Source organism: Tamandua tetradactyla, chromosome 6, assembly GCF_023851605.1.
Source record: "Tamandua tetradactyla isolate mTamTet1 chromosome 6, mTamTet1.pri, whole genome shotgun sequence".
Taxonomy (NCBI): Eukaryota; Metazoa; Chordata; class Mammalia; order Pilosa; family Myrmecophagidae; genus Tamandua; species Tamandua tetradactyla.
In genome coordinates, this window is record NC_135332.1 from 18,971,907 (window position 1) to 18,996,300 (window position 24,394).

The following is a 24,394-nucleotide window of genomic DNA, read 5'->3' on the forward strand; positions in this document are numbered from 1 at the left end:
CTAATTGCCCAGCTGGCCCGAAACGCCAAGCGTGACGGGAGGGCCCCGCTATCCAACGTTCCCAGTCAGACCGGGGAGCCACGTGCGTGGAGGGGACCCCAGTCGCCAGCCGACCCGGCCGGGAAAACGCGCGCCCCTCGGGTAGCTCACCGCAGCAGATTCTCCCTGCCCGTTCAGCTGTTCCAGAATGGGATACGCTGTCTTTTTGGTCTCTGTCGTGACTCCGGGAGCTGTTTCGTATTGTTTCTGTTTCTTTAGTTGCTTTTCTGGAGGAGGAACTAAGACCCGCGCGTCTTACTAAGCCGCCATCTTCTCCGGAAGTCTGTGGTACTATTTTTAACTCTTGTCATAAATATAGTAACTCTTTCCCCCTGCAAAAAAGAAAAAACAAGATGAAGTGAAATCATGTGGTGGGTCTTCCATTTCTACCAGGAGTGTATAGCTGGGGGGGAAATGTCCCTAGTGGCTTTATTGTGCAATTCCCTTGGAAGTCTCCCTTATCAAGAGGAGAGCATCGGAGAGAGCACTGGTTTCACCCAGTTTTTTCCACTGACAATTTTGTGATATCAGAGGAGTGATTAAATTCTTTATGCTTCAGAGTCTCCATGTATAAAAAAAATGGTGCTGGATAATCCCAAAACCTCCCAGTTCTAAGGTGTTCTGACTTCTGTGCCTTGGCCTCAGGAGGGAACAGTCAGGAAGCAGGCTGTCTGAAGGGACAGCTAGTTGTTCTTTTCTAACTCATGCCCTGGCCAGCTTCTCCTACCACAGGAAAAATGAAATGCACAGTTATGAGGATGTACTTATTTAAAATATTCATATATGACGTAGTACACATACATTTTTCAGAGTTCTGTTACTTTTTTCTGTTTTGCTTTTAAATTAGAATAATGCGTAGTACACATACATTTTTCAGAGTTCTGTTACTTTTTTCTGTTTTGCTTTTAAATTAGAATAATGATAGTTCTCATGAGCATTTTATTTTCTAAACATAGCTGTTTAAAGGATGTATTGATTGAAATGAGGAAATTGGATCCAGTTGACATACTGAATATTTGTCTACTTTTACTCCCTTCAGAAATCCCTGAAAATGATATGACCAAAGAAAATTAAAACTTTACAGAGGGAAAGTGAAATGGGGGAGGCTATATATAAATCTACAGTTATACCTACATATATATGTAAATAATTCCTCCTAAAATGTGTGTGTGTACACACATATGCAAATACAAAGATATATAATCTTCATCGTGGGAATTATATGTATTTTATATATAATTAAGATCAGAGTTATATGTGTACACACATACTCTATGTATTTCTTTTATATATATATATCAATATAGCACTCCCCATAATATAGGCTTAAAATATTCCCATCTTAATTATATATACATGCACGCATACACACATATATTTATTTCTCATCCTAAGACATAAATATATATAGTCGTTTTAGAACGGTACTACGCTGTATGTACACGTATCTGTTCTCTCTTTAGTCTGTAGATTCAGTATATATTCTCATCTAGCAGTTTTTTCTGGGATTTGATAAGCTACCTCTGATTTTCATGTGGAAAAGGCAATGTGCTGCAATAGCTCTGAAGACTTTGAAAGTAGCACCAACAAAACAAAGGACAATTGGGGGAAACTTGCCTTACCAGATATAAAGACATTGTAATCCTGTAGTAATTGAAAATATGTGTCATTGGCACAGGAAAAGACAAATCAAATTTGTAAGTCTAGAATTGTGGATCTTTTGAAATAAGCTTGTAATAAAGATGCTTTTCTTTTTCTCTATAAACTATTTCAGGCCCATAGAAATGTGCAGAGAGTGATATAATAAATGTCCATTACCTATCAACTGTGTTTAAGAGAACTTATTTTACCATACTTGCTTCAGTTTTTGTATTAGGAAAGAAAGTATTACAGGGTGTACCCCTTCTCTAGATTGTTCTTCCTTAGATGTAACTGTCATCCTAAATTAGGCTTGTATCTTTTATGTTTTTAATGCTTTTATTCTGTGTGCATATATAAATAGTTTGTAGTATTGCTTTCTGGGTTATAATTTAATAATCACTTTTTTTATGAGGGTTATCTGTTTTGGAACTGTAGCTCTAGTTTACTCGTAGTAACTGCTATATAGTATTTCATCATATATCTCAATTTATCCATTGTATTGACGAAAACTTAGGTTGTTTTCAATTTTCCTATTGCATTGTTGCAGTAAGTAACCTTTTGTATATAGCAAGTATGTGCAGGTGAAATGACTGGGTTGTAATAAGAATGGCTTAACAGATCAATGTGCTCTTGTGAAAGAGAAAAATATTCAATAAACATTGTTGGGATAATTATCAATTGGGAAAGAAAATACAGGTAGACTGCTACCTTACCGTTTTTTTAGAAAGAAAATTTAGGACATTTAGGAACTAAATGTAAAAAAGCAAGACTTGAAGAAGTTTAATTTGGTCATTGAGAAGGTCTTTAAAAAGATGAAACAGGTTAGGAGTTCTGGAAGAAAATTTTTGTATAATAGCAGAAAAGGGGTTGATATTTAGAATATGTATGTGGGTGTGTGGGTGTGGGGGGTGTGTTTCTGGGTTTCCAAACAAGAACCTATGTAATCTCCCCATGTGGTAGGGCCTTGTCTCCTGCCACACTCTCCCTCACTTGCCTTCTGCCTCCTTTCAGTTCCTTGAATGGACTAGGTTTACTTTTGCCTTAGTGCCTCTGTAGTTCCACTTCCTGGAATGCTCGTCTTAGCTCTTTCTGGGCTTAAAATATAATTTATTACCCAAACTGGGACACTTTGAGAGTGAAAAAGGGCACAATTAATAATTGCGCTGAGACAATAGGTATAAAATGGGGACTTCCAGGAAACCAGGACAGACCATTATCCTAGCTGAGGTTGCCCTGTCAAAAATGACTCCTTTACCTCTGTTCTCCTATCCTGTCAAACTTGCTTTATTTATAGCATTTCATTTATTACCTTATTTTATTTATAACACCTGTTCTAGTTTGCTAGCTGCTGGAATGCAATATACCAGAATTAGAATGGCTGTTAAAAAGGGAAATTTAATAAGTTGCTAGTTTACAGTTCTAAGACCGAGAAAATGTCCAATTAAAACAAGTCTATAGAAATGTCTAATCAAAAGGTATCCAGGGAAAAATACCTTGGTTCAAGAAGGCCAATGAAGTTCACAGTTTCTCTCTCAAGTGGAAGGCCACATGGCAAACACAGTCAGAGTTTCTATCTCATCTGGAAAGGCACATGATGAACACGGTCAGGGTTCCTCTCTCATTTGGAAGGGCACATGGCGAACATGGCGTCATCTGCTAGCTTTCTCTCCTGGCTTCCTGTTTTCATGAAGCTCCCCGGGAGGCATTTTCCTTCTTCATCTCCAAAGGTCACTGGCTAGTGGACTCTCTGCTTCTCGTGGCTGTATCATTCTCTGCTCTCAGAAATCTCCTGGCTTTCTCTCTTGTCGTTCTCTTTTATAGGATTCTAGTAAACTAATCAAGACCCACCTTAAATGGGTGGAGATGCATCTCCCCTTATCCAGTTTAACAACCACTCTTGATTGAGTCACATCTCCAGGGAGATGATCTAGTTGCAGTTTCAAACATACAGTACTAAATGGGTATTAGAAGAAACAGCTGCCTTTGCGAAATGGGATTAGGATTAAAACGTGACTTTTCTAGGGTACATACATCATTTCAAACCGGCACAACACTTTATCATAGTATTTCATGTATATTTGTTACTGTTTATGTTACCCCACATAAGATGACATACCTTGATCACTGTTCTATGCAAGGCTTAGAATCGTGTTGGTACATAGCAGTCCTGCTCCGTAAATATTTTGTTGAATAGGTGATCTTTCTGCCTTTGGTCTTAAAATCCTACTGTGAAGATATGACAGACACCTGAAAAATTGAATGCTAATGGAATATGCCCAGAGACAGAAATTATACCTTTTCAAAAAACAAAATGTTCTCATTTATACAAACTTTTTTTGTGGCATACTATAAATAGAATTTCCCAACTGCTAAACTCTTTTTTAAAATATATTCATTTATTTATTTTAAAAAATTGTATAATATAGTATATATACAGAACAAAGAAAGAAAAAAGCAATAGTTTTCAAAGCATTCTTCAGCAAGTAGTTATAAGACAGATCCCAGAGTTTGTCTTGGGCTACCATACCATCCTCTCAGATTTTTCCTTCTAGCTGCTCCAGCATATAGGAGGCTAGAAGGAATAAATATTTTTTTTTATCATCACAATCAACTTTTTTTGTGAAAAATAACATATATACCAAAAAGCAATAGATTTCAAAGCACAGCACAACAATTAAGTTGTAGAATAGATTTCAGAGTTTGTTATGGGTTACAATTCCACGGTTTTAGGTTTTTACTTCTAGCTGCTGTAAGATGCTAGAGAATAAAAGAAATATCAATTTAATGATTCAGCAATTGTATTCGTTTGTTAAACCCAAACTTCTCTGTATAACTAACTCCACCATCACCTTTGATCTTTCTGTATCACTGTTTAGGGTTATTTGGGTTATGACCATTCTGACTTTTTCATGTTGGAAGGGGCTGCTGATAGTATGGGGTACTGGAGTGGCTGGGTCTTCTGGGTTTCAGGACTTATCTGGTCTAGGGACCCATCTGGATGTTGTAGGTTTCAGAAAGTTACCCTGGTGCATGGAACTTTTGTAGAATCTTATATATTGCCCTCCATGTTCTTGAGGATTGGCTGGAATGGTTTTGGTTGGGGTTTGGCAGGTTATGATAGGTAGCAGTGTCTAACTGGAGCTTGTATAAGGGTATCCTCCAGAGTAGCCTTTTGACTGTATTTGAACTCTCAGCCACTGAGAGAGTTTTTCCCCCTTTTGGTCAGGATGGAGTTGTTTATTCCATGGTGCCAGGGCTGGACTCATCCCTGGGAGTCATCTCCAATGTTGCCAGGGAGACTTTCACCCCTGGATGTCATATCCCACATAGTGGGGAGGGCAATGATTTCACTCACAGAGTTGGGCATAGGGAGAGTGAGGCCACGTCTGAGCCACAAAAAAGGTCCTCTAGAAGTAACTCTTAGGCATACCTATACGTTGGCTAAGCTTCTCCACTACCTACATAAGCTTCACAAGAGTGAGCCTCAAGATCATGGGCATGGCCTATGGATATGGATGTCCTTAATGTTTGACACAGTGTCAGGGGATTCCCTGATGATAAAGTTTAATAGTTCCATATTTTTTTTCTCCCATCCCTAAAGGGACCTTGCCAATACTTTTTGATTATCTGCTTAATATATTCTAGGATGTATCCAGGCATTACATTAAGCTATGCAGGATTAAAGCCCTCATTTTTATTTTGGGCTCCCTGTGTTTCAGTAGTTCAAATGAGCTATCCAGACAGGTTAAGTTAGATTATGTGCTACAGAAAATTTAGGTTCCAGACAAACTTCCTTTGGTCTCAAAGAGTAGGTACGATTCTGAAATGTAATGTCTTTCTTATCCCTGTTTTCTGAATTACCTTTATTCCAGCCTGATCAGCTTCATTCTTATCTCTAAATACCAGATTATAGATATATAAAACATCCTCTCAGAATCCTGAAATAATAATTACCACTCCAGACTAAATGTGTCTGTTACAAGAGCTTACAATCTAGGCCCCTGTTTTCTTGTAAGTATTTTCTAAAGGAGTCCATGCAATAATTGTTCTTTAATTTCTGGTTTATTTTGCCTCATCAGATGTCCCACAGGTACATTCACATCGCTGTGTGCCAACAACTAAACTTTTTTGAAACATAATTTCCTTAAGGTCATTGGATATTTAGGAAGTTGTTGAGGAATATTCTCAGACATTGACCTTTGGGTAGCTCTGTAATTGAGTGATCAGATGAGTTCTTAGAAATGAAATTGCTATGGTAGAAGATGTATGTGTTTTCAAGTCTTATGATGTATATTGCCATTCTTCTTCAGAAAGCAGTTTCTGCCACCTTACATGCACATCGGCAGCAGCTGAGTGCCCTGTGCTCCAGACCATCGCTGACTTTATGCATTTCTTTTACCCATTATGTATGACCTTGCACTAGGGTATATTTGTTACAATTGTGACTTAAAATTGTACTCTTAACTATAGTGCATAGTTTAATTTAGTGTTCAGTGTTTGTGTAGGGCAATTCCATGGATTTTTAATAAAAATTTTGTTCTTGTTATATATACAACCTAACATTTCCCCTTTTGTCCTCATTTGATTATATATTTTTTGATATATATTTCATTGTATATACATGTTTACAATGTTGTGCTATGACAAACACCATCCTTTTCCAGAACATTTATGTTTGTTCCAAATAGGAATTCCATCCATTTTAAGCCATAACTCCCTAATCCCTATCTTCCTTTTTTTAATAATTTTTTTATTAATTAAAAAGAAGTTACAAGAAACAAACACAAACATCTGTAATATATGCTCATTCCGTTCTACATATATAATCAGTAATTCACAATATCATCACATAATTGCATATTCATCATCATGATCATTTCTTAGAACATTTGCATCAATTCAGAAAAAGAAATAAAAAGACAACAGAAAAATAAAACAAAAACAGAAAAAGAAAAAAAAATTTTGCATACCATACCCCTTACCCCTCCCTTTCATTGATCACTAGCATTTCAAACTGAATTTATTTTAACATTTGTTCCCCCTATTATTTATTTTTATTCAATATGTTCTACTCGTCTGTTGAAAAGATAGATAAAAAGGAGCATCAGACGCAAGGTTTTTACAATCACACAGTCACATTGTGAAAGCTATATCATTATACAAGCATCATCAAGAAACATGGCTACTGGAACACAGATCTACATTTTCAGGCAGTTCCGTCCAGCCTCTCCATTACATCTCGACTAACAAGGTGATATCTATTTAATGCGTAAGAATAAATAGATAAACCTCCAGGATAACCTCTTGACTCTAGAGTCTCTCAGTCATTGACACTTTGTTTTGTCTCATTTCATTCTTCCTCCTTTTGGTTGAGAAGGTTTTCTCAATCCCTTGATGCTGGGTCTCAGCTCATTCTAGGGTTTCTGTCCCACGTTGCCAGGAAGGTCCACACCCCTGGGAGTCATGTCCCATGTAGACAGGGGAAGGGTGGTGAGTCTGCTTGCTGTGTTGGCTGGAGAGAGAGGCCACATCTGAGCAACAAAAGAGGTTCTCTTGGGGGTGACTCTTAGGCCTAATTTTAAGTAGGCTTGACCTATCCTTGGTGGGGTTAAGTTTCATGTGAACAAACCCCAAGACTGGGGGCTCAGCCTATAGCTTTGGTTGTCCGCACTGCTTGTGAGAATATCAGTAATTCAACTTGGGGAGGTTGAGTTTTCCCCCTTTCTCACCATTCCCCGAAGGGGACTTTGCAAATACTTCTCCACTCACTGACCAAATTACTCTGGGATTCATCGGAGCATCATTCTGGACAAACCAATAGAATCTAATGTCCTACCCAAGGTTCCATGAACTTATGTTGTTCAACCAACTATCTACATAAGTTATATTAGGAGATGCACTAGTCAAAATATAAATTTTGTACCAAATAAACATTTTTTGCTTTAGTCTCACACATAGTTGAAATTTTAAAATATTAATTACCATCTATTTTCAGCACCCGGCAGTAATGACATTCCTTTGTTCTTCTTCATGCAAAAACATTTTTAGATTTGTACATTTAGTCATTATCATTATATACTCTTGACATTCCTAGATTATACCATCTCAATCTTTATTGTCTATCTTTCTTTGTGATTTCATTTATGCCCCCAGCCCTTCTCCCTCTGTCATTCTCACATTCAGCTTCATTCAGTGTTTTAACATAATTGTATTACAGTTAGGTAGTGTTTTGCTGTCCATTTCTGAGTTTTTATATTCAGTCCTGTTGCACAATCTGTATCCCTTCAGCTCCAGTTGTCCAATATCTTACCCTATTTCAATGTCCTGATGGTCTCTATTACGAACAAAATATTCCAAGTTTATTCACTAATGTCAGTTCATATCAGTGAGACCATACAGTATTTGTCCTTTTGTTTTTGGCTAATCACACTCGGCATAATGTCCTTAAGGTCCATCCATATTGTTACATACTTCATAACTTTATTCTGTCTTACAGCTGCATAATATTCCATTGTATGTATATGCCACAGTTTGTTTAGCCACCCATCTGTTGATGGACATTTTGGCTGTTTCCATCTCTTGGTCATTGTAACTAATGCTGCTATAAACACTGGTGTGCAAATGTCCATTTGTGTCCTTGCTCTCATGTCCTGTGAGTACAGACAGCATATAGATGGGTCTTGTTTTTTAATCCATTCTGCCAGTCTGTCTTTTGATTGGGGAGTTTAATCCATTAACAATTAGTGTTATTACTGCATGGGTAGTACTTTCTTCTACTATTTTGCCTTCTGGATTTTATATGTCATATCTAATTTTCCTTCTTTTTACCTTTACTCATAGTCTTCCTTTCTACACTCTTCTCCACTCCTGTCTCTTCTGTCTTTTCTGTCTCTAGTGCTCCCTTTAGTATTTCTTGCAGAGCTGGTCTCTAGGTCGCAAATTCTGTCAGTGATTTTTTTGTCTGAAAATGTTTTAATTTCTCCCTCATTTTTGAAGGACAATTTTGCTGGGTATAGAATTTTTGGTTGGCAGTTTTTCTCTTCTAATAATTTAAATATATCACCCCACTGTCTTCTCACCTCCATTGTTTCTGCTGAGAGATCTACGCATAGTCTTATTGGGCTTCCCTTGTACGTGATGGTTTGCTTTTCTCTTGCTGCTTTCAAGGTTCTCTCTTTCTCTTTTACCTCTGACATTCTGATTAGTAAATGTCTTGGAGTACGTTTATTTGGATCTATTCTCTTTGGGGTACGTTGTACTTCTTGGATCTGTAATTTTAAGTCTTTCATAAAAGTTGGGAAATTTTCAGTGATAATTTCCTCATTAGTTTTTCTCCTCCTTTTCCCTTCTCTTCTCCTTCTGGGACACCCACAACATGTATATTCATGTGCTTCATATTGTCTTTCAGTTCCCTGAGTCCCTGCTCATATTTTCCCCTATATATTTTTTCTTGCTGGATTTCAGATGTTCCATCCTCCAGTTCAGAAATCCTATGTTCTGTCTCTCAAAATCTACCATCGTAGGTTTCCATTGTTTTTTTCATTTCTTCTACTGTGCCTTTCATTCCCATAAGTTCTGTGATTTGTTTTTTCAGACTTTCGATTTCTTCTTGTTCATTCCTTGCCTTTTTTATATCCTCCCTCAATTCATTGATTTGGTTTTTGATGAGGTTTTCCATGTCTGTTCGTATATTCTGAATTAAATGTTTCAGCTCCTGTATGTCATTTGAATTGTTGCTTTGTTTCTTTGACTGGGCCATATCTTCAATTTTCCTAGTGTGATTTGTTATTTTTTTGCTGGCGTCTAGGCATTTAACTACCTTAATTAGTTTATTCTGGAGATTGCTTGCACTTCTCTTACCTAGGGTTTTCTTGCTGTATGAATTTGGTGTCTATCTGATCTTTGACATTCAATTCAGCTTTATCTGGACCTCTAGCTTAAGTTTTGTTTAACAGAGGAGAATTTTTCAGTTCTTGTTTTCTTGTTTCTTGTCCTGCTTGTGTGGTGCCTTTTCCCCCCCACCCTGAGGAGGTTCTACATAGGTATTATAGACCCTAGCCAGATTTTCCCAGACCAAACTGGCCTCCCATCAGAGGAAAGAGTCAACTGTGTTGGTTTTCCCTGAGGGTGAGACTCAGCAGGTTGAAAGACTTTCCTGTGAAGTCTCTGGGCTCTGTTTTTCTTATCCTGCCCGGTATGTGGTGCTTGTCTGCCTGCAAGTCCCACCAGCGTAAGATGATGTGGTACCTTTAACTTTGGCTGGGGTCGTAGTGGAGACAGAGGAGAGGTTGTAGGCTGGTTTTAATGGCTTCTAATTACCAAGCCCTGGCGTCTGAATTCCTTGAGAGAGGGATTCCACCTGAGTTGGGCTTCACCCCTCCCCTGGGGAAGGCACAGACTCCAGACAAGTCCTCAAACAAGTTCGTTTCTGCCTGTGCCTGGGGCAGTAGCAGTCTGGGGAGCCCTGCCGCTGTATCCAAAGGTATTCAAACCTTTGTAGAAACACAGCCACAAAAACCTCTGTTTCCTTCTTTTTTTTTTTTTTTTTTTTTTTCCTTTTTCCATCAGCCCTGCCTCCTTGGCGATGGGGCAAAAATGAGCAACCTCTACTTTGACTAGGTTCGCCTGAGCTGGGGACCTATTTTTAGTAGTCAGAATTTGTTAATTAATTCCACAATTGGTGTTTTGTTGGGCTCAGCCCCTGCTGCTGGTAAATCTCTTTCCTTTCCCCTCTGGGAAGCAGCCTGTGGGGGAGGGGCGCTGACCACTGCCACTTGGGGAACTCACGGTTGGGGGGGGGCTCGCAGCCAGTCCAGCTGGTCCAGATTGGGATACGCTGTGTGTCCGGTCACTGATGTGGCCCCAGGAGCTGTTCTGTACTGTGTCTGGTTATTTAGTAGTTGTTCTGGAGGACAAACTAAAATGCGCACGTTGCTAAGCTGCCATCTTGGCCCGGAACTAATCCCTATCTTCCTGCTAACACTAGGCTGTATCATTTCTTTATCTTTTACCAGTTTGCTTGGGAAAAATGGTATTTAAAAAAATATCTGTCCTTCTGTGATTATTGATGACATTGGCTCACTTCATTTCTTTTATTTCCTTTGTAAAATCCCATGTTCTTGTCATGCCTGTTTTTCTATTTGGTTTTATTTTTTCAAAACTTTGCCATTCTATTTTTTCTAGTTTGTGGTTTGCTTTATGTATGTGTATCTGCATACATACACACACATTTTAACTTATTATTTTGAAATACTTTCAAATGTGCAGGATAGTAACAAAAAATACCAGTCCCACACAGCGAGCTCCATCAAACCCCTTCCCCCCAGATACCTAGACCCACCAGTTTTAATGTATTGCCACATTTGCCGTATCAGTCAATGAATCAATCAATTTTCCAAAAACTTGAGTGAGTGCAGATTGCATGCATCATACTTGAACACTTAACACTGCCATGTACATTTCCTGAGACCAAGGATACTCACTTCTGTCACCATCTTAAGTAGATATGTAGTTCAAGAATTTTAACATTGATGTAAAGCTTACAGTGTACATTCCGATTATTTCATATGTCCCAATAATGTCCTTTTGAGCCTTCTCTCCTCCATTGTTAGATCCATTCCAGAATCATGTATTACATTTAAATGTTGTCTCTTTAGTTGTTCTCTCTTTCTCTTTTATAATTATGAGAATATATGTGTGTGTATAATACATATATTATATATGTATGTATATACTATATATATTAACATAAACTTTCTGTCCATCTCAACTATTCCTGGCATACTGTTCAGTGGGATTAATCACATTTACATTGTTACGTGTGGTACCCTCACCACATCCATTTTTAAAGTTTTCCCTTCTTCCCAAACAGAAATACCATTATGCATTAACTCCCCATTCTCTTGCCTCCTGCCTTGGGGAAACCTATATTTAATTTCTGGCTCCGTGAGCTTGCATATTATCTGATACTTTCTTTGCAGTTACCATAGGGTTTGAATTTAACATCCTAAGTCTAACAGTCAAATTTAGAACATTTTCATCATTTCAGAAAGAAATCCCATACCTTTAGTTAACCTCCTATTTCCTCATCCCTCTCCCCAGCCCTAACTAACCATTAATTTACTTTGTCTCTCTGAATTTGCCTATTGCGGATATTTCATTTGAATGAAATCATATACTATTTGTTATTTTGTATCTGGCTTATTTCACTTAGGGTAATATTTTCAAGGTTCATCCATGTTGTAGCATGAATCAGTACTTCGTTCCTTTTTATGACTGAACAAGTATGGTATGGGTATACATCTTATTTATCTGTTTGTCAGTTGATGGACATTTAGGCGGTTCCCGAGGTTTGGGTCATGATATTTTGGGACTTGCCTTCTGAGAAATGGAAACTTATTCTGGCTATCTTATGTAAAGGATGACTTATTGTAAGACTGCAGGCAGTTTAACAGGTATCCAAGGACAAGAAAAGAAGCGCAGCCACTTCACGTGGAGGAGGTGAGGAGCCCAGGCTGCTTTTGTTGTGTGTCTGGGGGCTGCAAGTCTCCTGGCTCTGCTTCCTGCATTTCTGCCCTGTTCCTGCAGACTAGCACTCTCTGCTCCCCAGAACTTCTCTGGCATGCACTGTGGCTCACCCTGCCACCTCCTCTGGCCCCCTTGTAGCCCAGATCCACATAGCAGATTGTTCTCAATTCCACATTCCTGGAGAGGGATCCAAGTAGTTCATCCTAGCTCCCATAGGGCAGTTCCCTCAGGTAAAACTTGGTGTCCCAGCTACACCTTTCCTAGGGGCAGCTCCTCTAGAATGTCTTACGTGCGTGGGTCCAGATGAGACTGGCCTGTATAGGGTCATCAGTGAGGCTACTGATGACCTAATTCTCTCAGCAAGTGGTCATCAAACCATTTGGTCTCAAGATTCCTTTATACTCTTAAAAGATGGTATTCATTTGAAAATAATAAAGCCATCATATCTTTTTTTTAAAGTTTATTTAATTTGTTTTAAACAAAACATACAAATGTGATCATTTTTACCATATGATCATTCCAGTCTTGGTATATAATCAATAACTTACAATATCGTCACATAGTTGTATATTCATCATCATGATCATTTCTTAGAACATTTGCATTAATTCAGAAAAAGAAATAAAAAGAAAAAGAATTCATACTTACCATACCCCTTATTGCTCCCTTTCATTGCTCACTAGTATTTCAGTCTACTAAATTTCTTTTAACATTTGTTCCACCTATTATATATTTATTTTATAATCCCTGTATTTTACTCATCTTTCCGTACCACAGATAAAAGGAGCACCAGACACAAGGTTTTCACAATTACATAGTCACATCGCGAAAGCTTTATTATTCTACAATCATCTTCAAGAAATGTAAGCCATCATATCTTAATGTAAATAACATTTTTAAATAAATTACTATTAACAAAAAAAATTGAGAAGAGTGGAGTTCTTTTACATTTTCGCAAATCTCTTTAGTGTTTGTGTTAATAAAAGCATTGTCTTTTACAGTATGTCTTTTTGATTGAAGTTTTATGACAGAAATGTAGCTTCACACAGATACATGGTTGGAAAAGGAAGGACATTTTAATTGCCTTTTTAGATAATTGTGGATGTTGTTTTTTGGTACTATACCAAAGCCAAACAGGTGGCAATTTTTTAAAGGTTAGTTGCAGTGTAGAATCTGAAACCATACCATTGAAGTTTTCATACTTTATTTCATTAAAATCTGTTCGTTTATCTTACACATTAACATCTTTCATTCATACATAATTTTGTAATATTCTATATTGGTCCCTTGGAAAATATTCGTTCATTGAGTTATGTACTTATTTCACATGTTGACATATTTCATTTTGTAATACCGATAATTCAAAATTGGTAACATCACCACCAATCTTACCAGAAAAATCTTTAAATATGGGAAAGATGTCAAGCTCATGGTGGCAGATGTTTTCCCCAAATTCTCATTTGCACGACTGTTAATAGCAGTTGTTTTCCTTGAAGTGACAGGTTTACTGTTTATTTTCATGAAAATGCCTGCTACAGACCAAGTGTCAGTAACTATAATTTGCCATTCTTTCACGTAAAAATGCTATTCTGTGGAAAACTTGGCTAGTTCAGGTGGCAGCTCAGTCACTCTTGTGTTTTTCCTGGAGACAGCCATCATGCTTCTGCATTCAGCACAGGACCTTTTTTTTTTAATTTTAAAATAAATATTAAAATTAAAAAAAAATAAACTAACACAAACATTCTTAACTTATGATCATTCCGTTCTACATATATAATCAGTAATTCACAATATCATCACATAGTTGCATATTCATCATCATGATCATTTCTTAGAACATTTGCATTGATTCAGAAAAAGAAATAGATAATAGGAAAAAATTCATACATATCATACCCCTTACCCCTCCCTTTCATTGATCACTAGCATTTCAATCTAAATATATTATAACATTTGTTCCCCCATTATTTATTTTTATTCCATGTGTTTTACTCGTCTGTTGATAAGGTAGATACAAGGAGCATCAGACACAAGGTTTTCACAATCACACCGAGTCACATTGTGAAAGTTATGTCGTTATACAATCATCTTCAAGAAACATGGCTACTGGAACACAGCTCTACATTTTCAGGCAGTTCCCTCCAGCCTCTCCCTTACATCTTGAATAACAAGATGATATCTATTTAATGCGTAAGAATAACCTCCAGGATAACGTCTCGACTCTGTTTGGAATCTCTCAGCCATTGACACTTTACTTTTTCTCATTTCACTCTTCCCGCTTTTGATTCAAGAAGGTTTTCTCAATCCCTTGGAGCTGAGTCTCAGCTCATTCTAGGATTTCTGTCCCTCATTACCAGGAAGGTCCACACCCCTGGGAGTCATGTCCCACGTAGATGGGGAGAGCAGTGAGTTTGCTTGTTGTGTTGGCTGGAGAGAGAGGCCACATCTGAGCAACAAAAGAGGTTCTCTATGGGGTGACTCTTAGGCTTAATTTTAAGTAGGCTTGACGTATCCTTTGTGGGGTTAAGTTTCATATGAACAAACCCCAAGATTGGGGGCTCAGCCTATTACTTTGGTGTTCCCCACTGCTTGTGAGAATATCACGAATTCAACTTGGGTAGGTTGAATTTTCCCCCGTTCTCACCATTCCCTGAAGGGGACTTTGCAAATACTTTTTTTTTTTTTTTTTTTTTTTAACATGGGCAGGCACCAGGAATCGAACCCGGGTCCTCGGGCATGGCAGGCAAGCACTCTTACCTGCTGAGCAACTGTGGCCCGCCCTGCAAATACTTTTTTATTCACTGTTCAAATTGCTCTGGGATTTATCAGGGCATCACTCTGGACAAACCAACAAAATCTCATGCCTTACTCAAGGTTCTCTGTAACTTACAGTGTTCAGTTAAGCTGTCTGTGTAAGTTATATTAGGAAATGCACTAGTCAAAATATAAATTTTATACCAAATAAACATTTTTTGCTTTAGTCTCACACATAAGTGAAAAATTTAAAATATTAATTGCTATCTATTTTCAGCACCCTGCAGTAATGACATTCCTTTGTTCTTCCTCATGCAAAAACATTTTTAAATTTGTACCTTTAATCACTATCATTATACACTCGAGGCATTCCTAGATTTTACCATCTCAGTCTTTATTGAATATCTTTCTTTGTGATTTCATTTATGCTCCCAGCCCTCCTCCCTCTATCATTATCACATTCAGCTTCATTCAGTGTTTTAACATAACTGTATTACAGTTAGGTAGTATTAGCACAGGGCCTTTTGTGTACTTCTCTTTTCATCACACAGGCTATTAAGAGGACATACTCAAGGGTTGAAATTGAAAACGATTAATAATTTTACTGCTTTATCCAAGGACATTCTTAAATGAAAGTGTTTTTTGTTTTTGTTTTTTTCCTGCATGTATATGACAATTAATAGCTGCCTCTGCCTCCCTTGGTGCCAGGGCGCCAGCCCATCAGTTCAGCTGGTCGAACAGGTATTCCAGGGTCAGCCATGAGGGTCAAGAGAGGCAGTCAGTGCTTTGAATGTCTCACCTGTGCTTGTTGCTTAGCAATCACATAAACATTTTTCTTCAATGATTAGTCAGTACCAATCCCAAGAAGTAAAAGCAAAAATTAGCGAGTGCATCCATGTCTGTCCCAGTGTCATGTGACCTTTCTGTCCAGTGTGATAGAGTGACTTAACCCTGTAAGATGCTTCCATGGTTTTTTTTGTTTCCACTTCAAAAGTTTCAATAAGCAAGGTTTGACTTTGAAAGGGCACGTCACCTCTGTGTATAGATAAATAGCTCCTTTTTTCTTTAAGGTCTAAATTTGGTCTCAAAATGGTATTGTAACCTAACTATTTGGAAGCATTCTCTTATATAAGACCCAATAAAGTAGGTTATTAACATATATGAATCTGAGGGAGAGATAGTTTACATCATATTTTTATTTATTTACTTTTTTCCTGATAATTTGCAATCAGTTCTTTCATTTCATGAATAGATACAAGAAAAGTATATTATAAGTAAATTTTAACTTACTTTGGAATACATTATTAAATTCTAAAATGTTTTACATAATTTAAAATTTTAGAAAAATTTTTGAAAAAAATTTAAAATACCATTGTAAAACAAGACAACAATATATTTATTTCTTGTGTTTCTGTGTAGACAGAAGGAAAATGTCAGGATTTCAAAAACTGATTTATTGTATGAAAATGATGTTATAAACAATATAGCAGATGTGACTGAAGCTAGCTAGTAAGAGCACAGAAGTATTGTGAACAAACATAGAAGATGCAGTTTATTTATATCCTAACTTCCTAACCTCAGAACATTTTAGAAAATGCACATTCTGTTCACTGTCAGATGGATGACTTCATCATGCTTCATGAAGACTCTGGACAGTTCCACTGTACTCATGAGCAAATGAGAGTGAAAGGGTGATTAATGTGTTGATACTATTTTGAAAACAGTTTTGGCCTTGCAGACCCCCTGAGGTGGTCCAAGGGGACCCAGTTTGAGAGCCTGAGGCCACGGGAAGAAGGAGCAGTGATGCTCCGGCTTCAGATTTTAAGGAGTCCTGCTTGAAATTGTCTTTGGCCTCTTGTTTTATATCCTTTTCTTTAGGATTTATCTTTGCACGTCTCCCTGAATCCCCAGATTTTTTTTTTCCATTTATTGCTTAGTTATTTTTGAAGAGCGGTTTTAGCAGTTCCTTTATTTCTCACTGACTCTGCTCTTGTTATAGACACATGCCTGGAGAGGCTCTTTTGAGTGGCTGCATGGAGTTTATATAATAGTTCTTTCCCTCATTTTAGTCTCAGGTTTTTTCATTGTGTAAGTCAAAGTTAACAGTCTTTTTGTTCATGTTGTATATACGAGATACTTGTGTTTATATTTGATAATATAACATTGTGAGTTTATTAGAAGTGTTAACATACCAACTGATGGAGCCCAGACTCTCTGTGAATCAAAGGAGAGAATGCGAAATGTGTAAACATAACCCAGTATTATTTGGGACTCTCATGGGACATTTCCAGGGAGAACTGACCTTTTGTTTTGAGTCTGGGAGTCAGTTATTAATTATTAATTACTCTATCAAGTGGAAATTTATCTGTCCTGGTCCGTGACATAGTTGTTCCCCTCTCAGTTTGAAACTATAATTCTGATGACAAGATTTAGGAATGGGAGGACCTCGAGTCTGCAAAGATCTCTCTGATTCTTTAAGCAGCCTATGAAATAAATGCAAAATACTTAACACACTACTCCCTGTTGCTTTTTGTGAGAGGGAAGCTTTCTTCTTAGTCACAAACCTACTGTTCAGTAGGAGCTTGTAACCAATCTGTCCTTTCCCGTGTTTGAACACATGGGAGCCTTTGTTCTTCAGGTTTAGTGTTTGGTTGGATAACTAATTGTGGTAGTTAGATTCAGTTGTCAACTTGGCCAGGTGAAGGCACCTAATTTTGTTGCTGTGGACTTGAACCAGTGGTACGTGAACCTCATTTGTTGCCGATTTACATCTGCAGTCGGCTAGGAGGCGTGCCTGCTGCAATGAATGACGTTTGACTTAATTGGCTTAATTGACTTAATTGTGCTTAAATGAGAGAGCACAACATAGCACAACCCAAGCAGCTCAGCATACCTCATCTCAGCACTCGCAGCTCAGCCCAGGCCTTTGGAGATGCAGAAAGAAGTCACCCCAGGGAGAGTTGTTGGAACCCAGGGGCCTGGAGAGAAGGCCAGCAGAGACCATCCTGTGCCTTCCCATGTAAGAAAGAACCTCAGTGGAAAGTTAGCTGCCTTTCCTCTGAAAAACTAACAAAATAAATCCCCTTTTATTAAAAGCCTATCCATCTCTGATGTGTTGCATTCCGGCAGCTAGCAAACTAGAACACTAATGTCAGTGTAAAGTGAAGCAGTTCAAAGAAATAATACTCAGAAATATGTAAGGTTCAGAATCCTTTTACTGGCATTAGTTGCCTTTTCCTTCTTTCCAACAAAATTCTGGGAAAGGGGCCTGTAGAAAGGGAGACTTTTTTTTGGAGGGAGACTTCTTGAGAGCTTTTCCTTTCCCAATGCTTTCTTAGACTCTATTTCATAAAGACAGTGTTTTTCTGCCTAAATGCTTACCTTATACTCATTAATCCTCTTAAAAATTTGACTGTTTCGCAACCCCAATTTTGGAGCCGTGTGTTTTAAATTTTTACAATATTCATAATTGTTTCTCAGACATATATGAAAGGAAGACAGGAGTTACTGAACAGCTTTTCTGTGGCAGGTCGTCTGCTTAGATTTTATATACATAGAGCCACCTACATTTTTTTATTAATTAAAGAAAAAAAGAAGTTAACACAACATTTAGAAATCATTCCATTCTACATATACAATCAGTAATTCTTAACATCATCACATAGATGCATGATCATCATTTCTTAGTACTATTGCATCGATTTAGGAAAAGAACTAGCAAAACAACAGAAAAAGATATAGAATGTTAATATAGAGAAAAAAATAAAATAAAAAAAGAAAAGAAAAGAAAAAAAAACAAAAGACACAAACAAACAAACAAAAAAAACTATAGCTCAGATGCAGCTTCATTCAGTGTTTTAACATAAATACATTACAATTAGGTATTATTGTGCTGTCCATTTTTGAGTTTTTGCATCTAGTCCTGTTGCACAGTCTGTATCCCTTCAGCTCCAATTACCCATTATCTTACCCTGTTTCTAACTCCTGCTGGTCTCTGTTACCAATGACATATTCCAAGTTTATTCTCGAATGTCGGTTCACATCAGTGGGACCATACAGTATTTTTCCTTTAGTTTTTGGCTAGACTCACTCAGCATAATGTTCTCTAGGTCCATCCATGTTATTACATGCTTCATAAGTTTATTCTGTCTTAAACCTGATAATATTCCATCGTATGTATATACCACAGTTTGTTTAGCCACTCTTCTGTTGATGGACATTTTGGCTGCTTCCATCTCTTTGCAATTGTAAATAATCTGCTATAAACATTGGTGTGCAAATGTCCGTTTGTGTCTTTGCCCTTAAGTCCTTTGAGTAGATACCCAGCAATGGTATTGCTGGGTTGTATGGCAATTCTATATTCAGCTTTTTGAGGAACCGCCAAACTGCCTTCCACAGTGGTTGCACCATTTGACATTCCCACCAACAGTGGATAAGTGTGCCTCTTTCTCCGCAACCTCTCCAGCACTTGTCATTTTCTTTTTTGTTGATAATGGCCATTCTGGTGGGTGTGAGATGATATCTCATTGTGGTTTTGATTTGCATTTCTCTAATGGCCAGGGACATTGAGCATCTCTTCATGTGCCTTTGGCCATTTGTATTTCCTCTTCTGGTAGGTGTCTGTTCAAGTCTTTTTCCCATTTTGTAATTGGGTTGGCTGTCTTTTTGTTACTGAGTTGAACAATCTCTTTATAAATTCTGGATACTAGACCTTTATCTGATATGTCATTTCCAAATATTGTCTCCCATTGTGTAGGCTGTCTTTCTACTTTCTTGATGAAGTTCTTTGATGCACAAAAGTGTTTAATTTTGAGGAGCTCCTATTTCTTTCTTTCTTTCTTCAGTGCTCTTGCTTTAGGTTTAAGGTCCATAAAACTGCCTCCAATTGTAAGTTTCATAAGATATCTCCCTACATTTTCCTCTAACTGTTTTATGGTCTTAGACCTAATGTTTAGATCTTTGATCCATTTTGAGTTAACTTTTGTATAGGGTGTGAGATACGGGTCTTCTTTCATTCTTTTGCATATGGATATCCAGTTCTCTAGGCACCATTTATTGAAGAGACTGTTCTGTCCCAGGTGAGTTGGCTTGACTGTCTTATCAAAGATCAAATGTCCATAGATGAGAGGGTCTATATTTGAGCACTCTATTCGATTCCATTGGTCGATATATCTATCTTTATGCCAATACCATGCTGTTTTGACCACTGTGGCTTCATAATATGCCTTAAATTCGGGCAGCGTGAGACCTCCAGCTTCGTTTTTTTTCCTCAAGATGTTTTTAGCAATTCAGGGCACCTTGCCCTTCCAGACAAATTTGCTTATTGATTTTTCTATTTCTGAAAAATAAGTTGTTGGGATTTTGATTGGTATTGCATTGAATCTGTAAATCAATTTAGGTAGGATTGACATCTTAACTATATTTAGTATTCCAATCCATGAACACGGTATGCCCTTCCATCTATTTAGGTCTTCTGTGATTTCTTTTAACAGTTTTTTGTAGTTTTCTTTGTATAGGTATTTTGTCTCTTTAGTTAAATTTATTCCTAGGTATTTTATTCTTTTAGTTGCAATTGTAAATGGGATTCGTTTCTTGATTTCCCTCTCAGCTTGTTCATTGCTAGTGTATAGAAATGCTACAGATTTTTGAATGTTGATCTTGTAACCTGCTACTTTGCTGTACTCATTTATTAGCTCTAGTAGTTTTGTTGTTTATTTTTCCGGGTTTTCGACGTATAATATCATATCGTCTGCAAACAGTGATAGTTTTACTTCTTCCTTTCCAATTTTGATGCCTTGTATTTCTTTTTCTTGTCTAATTGCTCTGGCTAGAACCTCCAACACAATGTTGAATAATAGTGGTGATAGTGGACATCCTTGTCTTGTTCCTGATCTTAGGGGGAAAGTTCTCAATTTTTCCCTATTGAGGATGATATTAGCTGTGGGTTTTTCATATATTCCCTCTATCATTTTAAGGAGGTTCCCTTGTATTCCTATCTTTTGAAGTGTTTTCAACAGGAAAGCATGTTGAATCTTGTCAAATGCCTTCTCTGCATCAAGTGAGATGATCATGTTGATATGGTGTATTACATTAATTGATTTTCTTATGTTGAACCATCCTTGCATACCTGGGATGAATCCTACTTGGTCATGATGTATAATTCTTTTAATGTGTTGTTGGATTCGATTTTCTAGAATTTTGTTGAGGATTTTTGCATCTATATTCATTAGAGAGATTGGTCTGTAGTTTTCTTTTTTTGTAATATCTTTGCCTGGTTTGGGTACGAGGATGATGTTGGCTTCGTAGAATGAATTAGGTAGCTTTCCTTCCACTTCGATTTTTTTGAAGAGTTTGAGGAGAGTTGGTACTAATTCTTTCTGGAATGTTTGATAGAATTCACATGTGAAGCCGTCTGGTCCTGGACTCTTCTTTTTAGGAAGTTTTTGAATGACTAATTCAGTTTCTTTACTTGTGATTGGTTTGTTGAGGTCATCTATTTCTTCTTGAGTCAAAGTTGGTTGTTCATGTCTTTCCAGGAACTCGTCCATTTCATCTAAATTGTTGTATTTATTAGCGTAAAGTTGTTCATAGTATCCTGATATTAGCTCCTTTATTTCTGTGAGGTCAGTAGTTATGCCTCCTCTTCCATTTCTGATCTTATTTATTTGCATCCTCTCTCTTCTTCTTTTTGTCAATCTTGCTAAGGGCTCATCAATGTTATTGATTTTCTGATAGAACCAACTTCTGGTCTTATTGATTTTCTCTATTGTTTTCATGTTTTCAATTTCATTTATTTCTGCTCTAATCTTTGTTATTTCTTTCCTTTTGCTTGCTTTGGGGTTATTTTGCTGTTCTTTCTCCAGTTCTTCCAAGTGGACAGTTAATTCCTGAATTTTTGCCTTTTCTTCTTTTCTGATATAGGCATTTAGGGCAATAAATTTCCCTCTTAGCACTGCCTTTGCTGCGTCCATAGGTTTTGATATGTTGTGTTTTCATTTTCATTCGCCTCGAGATATTTACTAATTTCTCTTGCAATTTCTTCCTTGACCCACTCATTGTTTAAGAGTGTGTTGTTGAGCCTCCACGTATTTGTGAATTTTCTGGCACTCTGCCTATTATTGATTTCCAACTTCATTCCTTTATGATCCGAGAAAGTGTTGTGTATGATTTCAATCTTTTTAAATTTGTTATGACTTGCTTTGTGACCTAGCATATGGTCTATCTTTGAGAATGATCCATGAGCACTTGAGAAAAAGGTGTATCCTGCTGTTGTGGGATGTAATGTCGTATAAATGTCTGTTAAGTCTAGCTCATTTATAGTAATATTCAAATTCTCTATTTCTTTATTGATCCTCTGTCTAGATGTTCTGTCCCTTGATGAGAGTGGTGAATTGAAGTCTCCAACTTTTATGGTATATGTGTCTATTTACCTTTTCAGAGTTTGTAGTGTATTTCTCACATATTTTGGGGCATTCTGGTTCCGTGCATAAATATTTATGATATGTCTTCTTGTTTAATTGTTCCTTTTATTAGTAGATAATGTCCTTCTTTGTCTCTTTTAACTGTTTTCCATTTGAAGTCTAATTTGTTGGATATTAGTATAGCCACTCCTGCTCTTTTCTGGTTGTTATTTGCATGAAATATCTTTTCCCAACCTTTCACTTTCAACCTACGTTTATGTTTGGGTCTAAGATGTGTTTCCTGTAGACAGCATATAGAAGGATCCTGTTTTTTAATCCATTCTGCCAGTCTGTGCCTTTTGATTGGGGAATTCAGTCCATTAAAATTTAGTGTTATTACTGTTTGGTTAATATTTTCCTCTGCCATTTTGCCTTTTGTATTATATATATCATATCTGATTTTCCTTCTTTCTACACTCTTCTCCATACCTCTCTCTTCTGTCTTTTCATATCTGACTCTAGTGCTCCCTTTAGTATTTCTTGCAGAGCTGGTCTCTTGGTCACAAATTCTCTCATTGACTTTTTGTCTGAAAATGTTTTAATTTCTCCCTCATTTTTGAAGGACAATTTTGCTGGATATAGAAGTCTTGGTTGGCAGTTTTTCTCTTTTAGTAATTTAAATATATCATCCCACTGTCTTCTAGCTTCCATGGTTTCTGCTGGCAAATCTACACATAGTCTTATTGGGTTTCCCTTGTATGTGATGGATTGTTTTTCTCTTGCTGCTTTCAAGATCTTCTCTTTCTCTTTTACCTCTGACATTCTAACTACTAAGTGTCTTGGAGAATGCCTATTTGGGTCTATTCTCTTTTGGGTGTGCTGCACTCTTTGGATCTGTAATTTTAGGTCTTTCATAAGAGTTGGGAAATTTTCCGTGATAATTTCTTCCATTAGTTTTTCTCCTCCTTTTCCCTTCTCTTCTCCTTCTGGGACACCTACAACACGTATATTTGTGCGCTTCATATTGTCCTTCACTTCCCTGATCCCCTGTTCAAATTTTTCCATTCTTTTCCCTATAGTTTCTGTTTCTTGTTGGAATTCAGATGTTCCATCCTCCAGTTCACTAATTCTAGCTTCTGTCTCTTTAAATCTACCATTGTAGGTATCCATTGTTTTTTCCATCTTTTCTACTTTATCCTTCACTCCCATAAGTTCTGTGATTTGTTTTTTCAGTTTTTCTATTTCTTCTTTTTGTTCAGCCCATGTGTTCTTCATGTCCTCCCTCAATTTATCGATTTCGTTTTTGAAGAAGTTTTCCATTTCTGTTCGTATATTCAGCATTAGTTGTGTCAGCTCCTGTATCTCATTTGAACTATTGGTTTGTTCCTTTGACTGGGCCATATCTTCAATTTTCCGTGCGTGATCTGTTATCTTCTGTTGGCGTCTGCGCATTTAATCAGATTTCCCTGGGTGTGGGACCCAGCAGGTTGAAAGATTTTTCTGTGAAATCTCTGGGCTCTGTTTTTCTTATCCTGCCCTGTAGGTGGCTCTCGTCTGTCTGCGGGTCCCACCAGTAAAAGATGCTGTGGCTCCTTTAACTTTGGAAAACTCTCACTGTAGGGGAGGGTCACCAACCGTAGCGACTTGGGGGAGTTCCAATCCGAATCTCCCAGCCGGCCCGGGAATCCGCGCGTGGGGAGGGTCACCGGCCTCCGTGGCTTCGGGGAGCGCCTGTCCAAATTTCCAGCCGGCCCGAGGCGCCAAGCGTGTTGGGGGGGCACTGGCCTCCGCGGCTTTGGGGAGTGCCTGTCCAAATTTCCCAGCCAGCCCGGGGCAACAAGCGTGACGAGGTGGTGCCGGCCGCCGCAGCTTGGGGGATTGCCTATCCACCGTTCCCAGCCAGACCGGGAAGCCACGTGTTTGGAAAGGACCGCGATCACCGGTCTCCGGGGTTTGGGGGATCTTCAATCCAATTCTCCCAGCTGGTCCGGGGGGCCGCGCGTGGCGGGGGCGGCGCCCGCCGCCGCTGCTTG

The 24,394-nt window shown here is 37.8% G+C and overlaps 1 protein-coding gene across 9 annotated transcripts in view; it reads left to right on the forward strand.

The window, feature by feature from the left end:
* NCOR1 (nuclear receptor corepressor 1) overlaps positions 1-24,394 on the forward strand; it is a 194,277-nt gene that overhangs the window by 14,557 nt on the left and 155,326 nt on the right. The window lies entirely within an intron of this gene.